This window comes from Prorops nasuta, unplaced genomic scaffold, assembly GCF_024137725.1.
Source record: "Prorops nasuta isolate Cenicafe-Biocafe unplaced genomic scaffold, Cenicafe_Pnas_1.2 PNAS00001, whole genome shotgun sequence".
Lineage (NCBI taxonomy): Eukaryota > Metazoa > Arthropoda > Insecta > Hymenoptera > Bethylidae > Prorops > Prorops nasuta.
In genome coordinates this window covers 11,235,084-11,243,622 of record NW_027116798.1, presented here as the reverse complement: position 1 = coordinate 11,243,622, position 8,539 = coordinate 11,235,084, and the positions used below count along the sequence as shown (strand labels likewise).

Here is an 8,539-nt window from a genome sequence, read left to right as displayed (position 1 = left end):
GATTCGTCGGATTCCGCCCCGTCTACGTGGATGGCACGCCTGCGTCCACGTCGAGACCCAGCCTAACCCTCGCGAACCTGAGTGCGGACTTGCGTGTGTGATGAATGGATGAATGTGTGTCGCTTGATTTTTTTATATTTTTTTTACGTGGAGACGCGTGACGAGGCCCTTCTCCATTGCAGATGGACCCTACCTCCAGCAGGTGGTGACCCACTGCTGGCTCCAGGGGATTCCCCTGCCGGGCCCTCTACCAGCAGTGGGCCCATCCACCCACCACCAGTCCCTCCTCCACCACCACCACCAAGAACCCTCCCCCCGCCTCTACCACCAGAGCTATTCCGTCCCTCAGCCCCGCTATCCGGAGCAGGGTACCCCCTACCCTTCGGCCTATCACCAAGCCCAGGCCTCTGGGTACACCGGGCTGCAGCCCGCCGGCTGGGAAGCAGAGATGCGCCGTCTGCGTCGGGAGAATGAGATGCTCCGGCGGGAAGCGGGCCACTCCCGCAACCGCACGGGCACTCATCCTCCCGCGCAGTGGTCCTCTCTGCCACCAGCGGCGGGAGTCGAACCGGCTGTACCCAAGCCGAAGAAGAAGGCACACCGAGGACGTCGGGGTGGCCGGAAGGGTCAGGGACGGGCCCAGGAACGGAGGCGGGCGGAGGAGAGGAAGAAGAGGATCGAGGAGGAGGACGAGGCTCGGCGGCAGCGCATAAAGGCTGCCGTCGAGAAAAGGAGAGAGGAAGAGAGGGAGAAGAGGAAGCAGGAGAAGACGAGGAAGAGGGAGAAGGAGAGGAGGGAACGGGAGAGGGAAGAGGAGAAAAAGAGGAAAGAGGAGGCTAAGGAGGACCTCCTCCTCCTGAGCGTCTAATGTCTGTCCGCGTCTAGTGTTTAAGTTTTTTTTGTATAGAGTCTTGTTTTTTTAATTATTATTTTCTTTTAGTTTGTATCGAGCCAGATAATTTTTTTTTGTTTTGTATAGGCCGAATTTTTTTGTTTGTTTGTTAATAAATGGTATGTGTGTGAAGCGAGCATTTTTTTAGTAGCTAGTGTAGGATAGCGCGCACCGGAGGAAATAGGATGGAGATAGGAACATCCCAGAGGCCGGCTTCAACCGGGAAGAAGTTGGCCACCACCATGTTGGTCCTAACGAGGGGGGAGTTGTAGCGTTGCGTTCCCGCAGCGTTACAATAGCTGCCATCTAGCGCTTTACTAATCTCAAGCACTAGATAGGCGGGTCGTATGCGAACTAGGAAATTATCAACCGATGAGTTATTGATCGAGAATCGATAACTTGTCGGCTTCCTACTGTCGCGCGATGTGTGTAGCGGGGCAGCGGCGGGACAGGCACAGGGCCTTACCTGCTCCCGCGGACTGCCCCGACACACCTAGTTTAGATGTCAAAGGTGACACTTAGTGCCTGGATTTTTTCCCCGCCGCCGATAGAACCTCGCGACCGAAGCCACAGCCGCTACATAGAAAACCAGTGAGTGATAATGCAGCGACTGCTGCCCGGCCGCGAAATCATACCGGACAGTGGAGTGTACTGGCCCTAAGGGCAAGAATTAAGGGCGAGAAAAGGGAAGAGAGAGAGAGAGAGAGAGAGACGGAGAGACCAAGGCGAGAGAGGAAGAGAGAGAGACGGAGAGACCAAGGCGAGAGAGGAAGAGAGAGAGAGACGGAGAGACCAAGGCGAGAGAGGAAGAGAGAGAGCAGAGAGAAAGAAGAGAGCCAGCCCTTGACAGCTGAAGTAAGGATGATTATACGTTCGTATTAAAGTCCTGTGACGTCCCGGGGTTTGCTAGGGTTCTAGGGCTCGTAGCACCGATCGGTTTTATAGGGAACCGCTGGCCCTGTTCACCTGTCATGGGTAAGCGGGCAACCTAGCGGAGTGGTCATTCCGTCGGACGGATAACGAAAGCATATTGTGTAGAAGCGCGAAGTAACCGAGTGTTCGCGATTACATATATTCGTTGTGAGTTTGACCGTTGACAGGATCGTTCCCTTGAGTTGGTTCAAGGCCGCGGACTTAGCATAATCATCGTGAGGACTCGCGACCTTAGACTCCCCAACGTAAACAATCCGGGTCGTTGTTGTGCTTGAGTACGCGGGAACGGAGTAAGTGCAAATAACCGTCCAGTGACGCGCACGCGCGGGGATAGGGACTTATCCGCGTAGCGCCGCGTGGTAGTGAGCTGAGGGATCCGCTGGAGGCGCGCGAGTACCGCGCGACTCGGCGGGGAACGCCGCGAGCGCCGACTAGTGGCTCGAGCGCGAGGTCAGATACGACGTCATCGGGGCTTCAGCCGCGTTCGCACAAGTTAGGCCGCGTCCACATTTAGGACCTCGCGTAAAGTATTTGTATCGTGAGCCGGGTATTGGATTGAGTACAGTATTTATAATAAAGAGAGTTTAACCGAAGTTGAAGAATTGTTGTATTAGCACCCCATTCCCGATATTCGCTTACGAGGGTTAGAACCCCCTCTGTATAAATAAATATTCGGGTATTATTAAAATTACATCGAAGGCGCCTGGGTCTTGTAGGAAGTCGCCTACTGGGACGCGAACGCGATCGTTGAGGGATCACTCCTCCCTCCCCTTCTATACTATCCCACGGGATAGACAGTAGCGTCACAATATATTTACCATCTTTTGAAAATTATACGTAAAGTTAACTGTGCTTACTAATACACTACAGTTCTTTTGCAAAAGACTTCTATTTATGAAAGTACAGACACTACTATTTATTTTATAAAATCAGGAATGCTAGATTGTGCGAAACAGTGCCCAAGTAGTTTCCAGTCCTTTGGTCGGAGGAGAAGGTTTTTTGTTCTTAAAATAAAATTGTCAAAGACACAGTTTAACGATAAAAGGAAGATTTATTCAATAAATAAAATTGTACAAAATTTACAAAAAATATATATACAAAAGTAACCGCTGTACACTGACATTCATCGAATCTGCTCGTGAAGAATGGCCTACTAGATTTGTAACTAGCTGGACAGCTTCAGGTCTCTAGTTCTCACCAAAGCGTAAAACGTCACGGTGACGTCAGATGACGTCACGATGACGTATAGGAGTCGTGGTGGGGAGAATAAGGAGAATCTGGTAAATTGCATATACTCGAGTGTAGCGGTTGATCGTCTTACTTTTGTCAAAAGTATATCATCTCGGGATAAAATGGTATAGTAAGAATTTTCTTCTTTCTCTGTCTAATAGCATGAGAGTGAGAGAGAAAGACATATGATACCCCATGTGCCCATTGATTCTGCTCGAGCACGTTTTTGGTATAGTGATAGGAATTTTGGTATACTGATAGAAGCGGTAATAATATAGTAATCAAACGACAGATCAATAAAAAGAAGAGGGCATATTCCAATGAATGAAGTGTCAAAATGTGCAACTTAACCTCTGTAATTTGTATTAATTTATTAAAATAACTTGTAAGTGATGAACTTTTAATAAAATCATATTAAGTGTTATAAATTTGTATAAAAAATATGTATTTTAGTTTTAACCTATTATTGTGTAACATATGGTGTATAAAAATAACTGAAAATATATATTTTAAATTAAATTTATGTTGTTGATATTTTGTCAAGAATAACACATCATTAACTTTTATATTAATAATAAGGAGCTATATTCTTGAGTCGTAAAGTCCATTGGAGCTTGCAAGTCAACTATGGATCCCAAGCTTACAGCAATAAGATTCTACGAATAAAGAAGATGCAATTCATTATTAAAATAGATAATCGTTAACTCAGATTTTTTTGCAGAAACCTAATATCAATAGTGACAAGCTTTCGTATCTATTTCCAATTGATGATGCTGGAAGAGAACCTCTGAGAGCTCCTGACAGCTCAACTGCCACAGGTCCAAGAAACAGCTATTTACGTAAATCTGTCCAGTGTCATGCAATACATTATCCAGAAGCCATTCTGCTATTATCCAGCTAATGTTTCTACGCAATATAATTAATTTCTTATTAATTTTCAAATATAATAAATATGTAAAGAAGAAAAAGCCAATATGTTAAAATCCATTTACTTACACTACATCTCATTACGTAACCATGAGTGAATATTGTTGAATGGTGACAGAACAGTTTATAGTTGCAGAATCAGAATACATTCCTGTTGTGGGTAATGTTGCTGGGTCCTTTTGTTCTTTCGCAGTATCCAAAAGCAGCAAATTTGCAATGATTTTACAATTATAGCCTATATTCGAAGAAAACTTTAATACTTAAACTTAAATTGAAGAATATTCAAATGATTAATAGTAACTCCTTACGGATTAAGATATCTTGCATTATTTTCAATTTCTGCTACCAGTGCGTATAGGCAAATTCAGTGGTAAATTGTTATTCTCATCACTTAGAGCTTGTTAATCCTGTAAGTTACGTAGCACTTTAAAGTGGGCAAACAAATCCTTACGCTGCATTATATTAGTCTTCTCTTCCTTCGCTAACTTTTGAAAATTCATATATTACTGTTATCCACGAGTATATTTACCCAGTGGCTGAAAAATATTAGAAAGAGTATGAAAATTCATTCTTAAAAGTAAGCATAAATTATTTCCATATTCATAAAGTTATACATACCTATTCTATTATTTAGCTGGATGTTAGCTGCCACGAAGACATCCATATGCAATGTGCCTGCCCTCCTTCCTTTTTAATCCAGTGTATTATCCTAATAGTTTGCTGCAGGACAGTCTTAAGTCAGAAATAGATTGAAGTGTGATAATTCGGTTCTACTTTCTCTTTACCCTGGCCTACCATGAGGAGATACTCTTTTTTATCTTGATTTTTCATAACGTAAATGATAAATAATTATTCCTGAAATAAAAACGTGCACACACACATATATATATATATATATATTATTGTCTTTTCAGATTATATACTGTATTTTTTATCTTATATAATTTATTTTTTTTTTCTTTTTTTCAGTACTCCGAAAATTGATTTACGTTAAATAATATTGGTGGCCCTGAAAAGGGCCGATTTTTGGATCCGACACGTGGCAGAGCACATTCCTTTTTTATACCATGCAATCCGATCAATCTAAAAAAATACCCATTCGAAACCAACAACAGTAAAGCTCATTCAATAATCCGTCCAGTAGCCATTCCGCTCGATCACTTGATTAAGTCGATTAGGTATCGAGTTAGTCAAGTTAGCTAAGAACTCTGGGTCAGACCTAAGGCCTTCCCAGATATTCTTCGCTTGATCGAGAATCGCTGCCCTCGTCCTCGCGCCTGGCTGTATCCATCGTCTGGACATCAATGCCCAGACGTTCTCAATTAAATTGAGATCCGGTGATCGAGCGGGCCAATCCACCACTTCCAACTCCGGGTGTCGCGCAAACCACGCTCGCGTTTCGCGTGAGGTATGGATCGCTGAATTGTCCTGCACAAATCGGATCACCGGTACTTCATCCGCGGGATATACATTACGCACGCTTGGGAGAAAAATTTCTTCCAAGATGCGAATGTATTCCCGGGAATTCATACGTGGAGAAATCTCCACAAGATCACCGATATGTTCACCGGAAATCCAGCCCCATACGCCACACGATACGCGTCCAGACCGATGAGTCTGGAAGACGTGGTTTGGCTGCAACCGGGTATCGTTCGGGCGCCACACGTGCAAGGCCTGAGCCTGAGAGGGCAACGATATGAAAACCTTTTCATCGGTCCATATCGTAGCCTTCCAATCTGCACGGCTCCGCGAAAGATTCGCGAGGGCATAGCCAACTCTCTGCTCACGGTGAGCAGGAGTTAATGGGATTTTACGCGCTGGACGACGGCAGTGAATACCTGCAGAGTGTAAACGCCGCAGGCCGGTGGTCACTGAAGCTGGATAATCTATCTCCTCCACTATGTCGCTGACACTAGCGAAGGGATCTTCTTCGATCCTGCTCAGCAGCTGCTGGTCATCGATCTCCGAAGTCCTTTTCTGCCCTCTGTTCTCCGCTCTCCGGTCACGCAGTGCGTGGTCTCCGCCTTCGCGGTACCGACGTATCCAGCGCCTGACGGTGGTCTCGTGTGCCCCGCAGAGTACAGCGATCTCACTCGCGCTTTTCCCGCACTCAAAATAGCCAATGGCTCTTCCTCTGGTAGCCTCACTATGCTGTGACATCGTCGACGTATCCAATAGATATGATTGTTATAACAAATTAACGTTATTATAGATAAAAGTGAATAATGCCTCGATTATTGAATTAGAAGTATCGATAATAACGTTAATTTGTTATAACATTCATATCTATTGGATACGTCGACGATGTCACAGCATAGTGAGGCTACCAGAGGAAGAGCCATTGGCTATTTTGAGTGCGGGAAAAGCGCGAGTGAGATCGCTGTACTCTGCGGGGCACACGAGACCACCGTCAGGCGCTGGATACGTCGGTACCGCGAAGGCGGAGACCACGCACTGCGTGACCGGAGAGCGGAGAACAGAGGGCAGAAAAGGACTTCGGAGATCGATGACCAGCAGCTGCTGAGCAGGATCGAAGAAGATCCCTTCGCTAGTGTCAGCGACATAGTGGAGGAGATAGATTATCCAGCTTCAGTGACCACCGGCCTGCGGCGTTTACACTCTGCAGGTATTCACTGCCGTCGTCCAGCGCGTAAAATCCCATTAACTCCTGCTCACCGTGAGCAGAGAGTTGGCTATGCCCTCGCGAATCTTTCGCGGAGCCGTGCAGATTGGAAGGCTACGATATGGACCGATGAAAAGGTTTTCATATCGTTGCCCTCTCAGACTCAGGCCTTGCACGTGTGGCGCCCGAACGATACCCGGTTGCAGCCAAACCACGTCTTCCAGACTCATCGGTCTGGACGCGTATCGTGTGGCGTATGGGGCTGGATTTCCGGTGAACATATCGGTGATCTTGTGGAGATTTCTCCACGTATGAATTCCCGGGAATACATTCGCATCTTGGAAGAAATTTTTCTCCCAAGCGTGCGTAATGTATATCCCGCGGATGAAGTACCGGTGATCCGATTTGTGCAGGACAATTCAGCGATCCATACCTCACGCGAAACGCGAGCGTGGTTTGCGCGACACCCGGAGTTGGAAGTGGTGGATTGGCCCGCTCGATCACCGGATCTCAATTTAATTGAGAACGTCTGGGCATTGATGTCCAGACGATGGATAGAGCCAGGCGCGAGGACGAGGGCAGCGATTCTCGATCAAGCGAAGAATATCTGGGAAGGCCTTAGGTCTGACCCAGAGTTCTTAGCTAACTTGACTAACTCGATACCTAATCGACTTAATCAAGTGATCGAGCGGAATGGCTACTGGACGGATTATTGAATGAGCTTTACTGTTGTTGGTTTCGAATGGGTATTTTTTTAGATTGATCGGATTGCATGGTATAAAAAAGGAATGTGCTCTGCCACGTGTCGGATCCAAAAATCGGCCCTTTTCAGGGCCACCAATATTATTTAACGTAAATCAATTTTCGGAGTACTGAAAAAAAGAAAAAAAAAATAAATTATATAAGATAAAAAATACAGTATATAATCTGAAAAGACAATAATATATATATATATATATATATATATGTGTGTGTGCACGTTTTTATTTCAGGAATAATTATTTATCATTTACGTTATGAAAAATCAAGATAAAAAAGAGTATCTCCTCATGGTAGGCCAGGGTAAAGAGAAAGTAGAACCGAATTATCACACTTCAATCTATTTCTGACTTAAGACTGTCCTGCAGCAAACTATTAGGATAATACACTGGATTAAAAAGGAAGGAGGGCAGGCACATTGCATATGGATGTCTTCGTGGCAGCTAACATCCAGCTAAATAATAGAATAGGTATGTATAACTTTATGAATATGGAAATAATTTATGCTTACTTTTAAGAATGAATTTTCATACTCTTTCTAATATTTTTCAGCCACTGGGTAAATATACTCGTGGATAACAGTAATATATGAATTTTCAAAAGTTAGCGAAGGAAGAGAAGACTAATATAATGCAGCGTAAGGATTTGTTTGCCCACTTTAAAGTGCTACGTAACTTACAGGATTAACAAGCTCTAAGTGATGAGAATAACAATTTACCACTGAATTTGCCTATACGCACTGGTAGCAGAAATTGAAAATAATGCAAGATATCTTAATCCGTAAGGAGTTACTATTAATCATTTGAATATTCTTCAATTTAAGTTTAAGTATTAAAGTTTTCTTCGAATATAGGCTATAATTGTAAAATCATTGCAAATTTGCTGCTTTTGGATACTGCGAAAGAACAAAAGGACCCAGCAACATTACCCACAACAGGAATGTATTCTGATTCTGCAACTATAAACTGTTCTGTCACCATTCAACAATATTCACTCATGGTTACGTAATGAGATGTAGTGTAAGTAAATGGATTTTAATATATTGGCTTTTTTCTTCTTTACATATTTAGTATATTTGAAAATTAATAAGAAATTAATTATATTGCGTAGAAACATTAGCTGGATAATAGCAGAATGGCTTCTGGATAATGTATTACATGACACTGGACAGATTT

General features: G+C 44.0%; 1 long non-coding RNA gene across 1 annotated transcript; it reads right to left on the bottom strand.

Moving 5' to 3' along the window:
* Window positions 1-3,600: 3,600 nt before the first annotated feature.
* Window positions 3,601-4,159, bottom strand: LOC136774283 (uncharacterized). The gene is made up of 3 exons (XR_010822771.1): window positions 4,052-4,159; window positions 3,781-3,961; window positions 3,601-3,711 (listed from the first exon to the last, which is right to left on the bottom strand). It is a non-coding gene; the product is annotated as an uncharacterized lncRNA (long non-coding RNA).
* Between the last annotated feature and the right edge of the window lie 4,380 nt (window positions 4,160-8,539).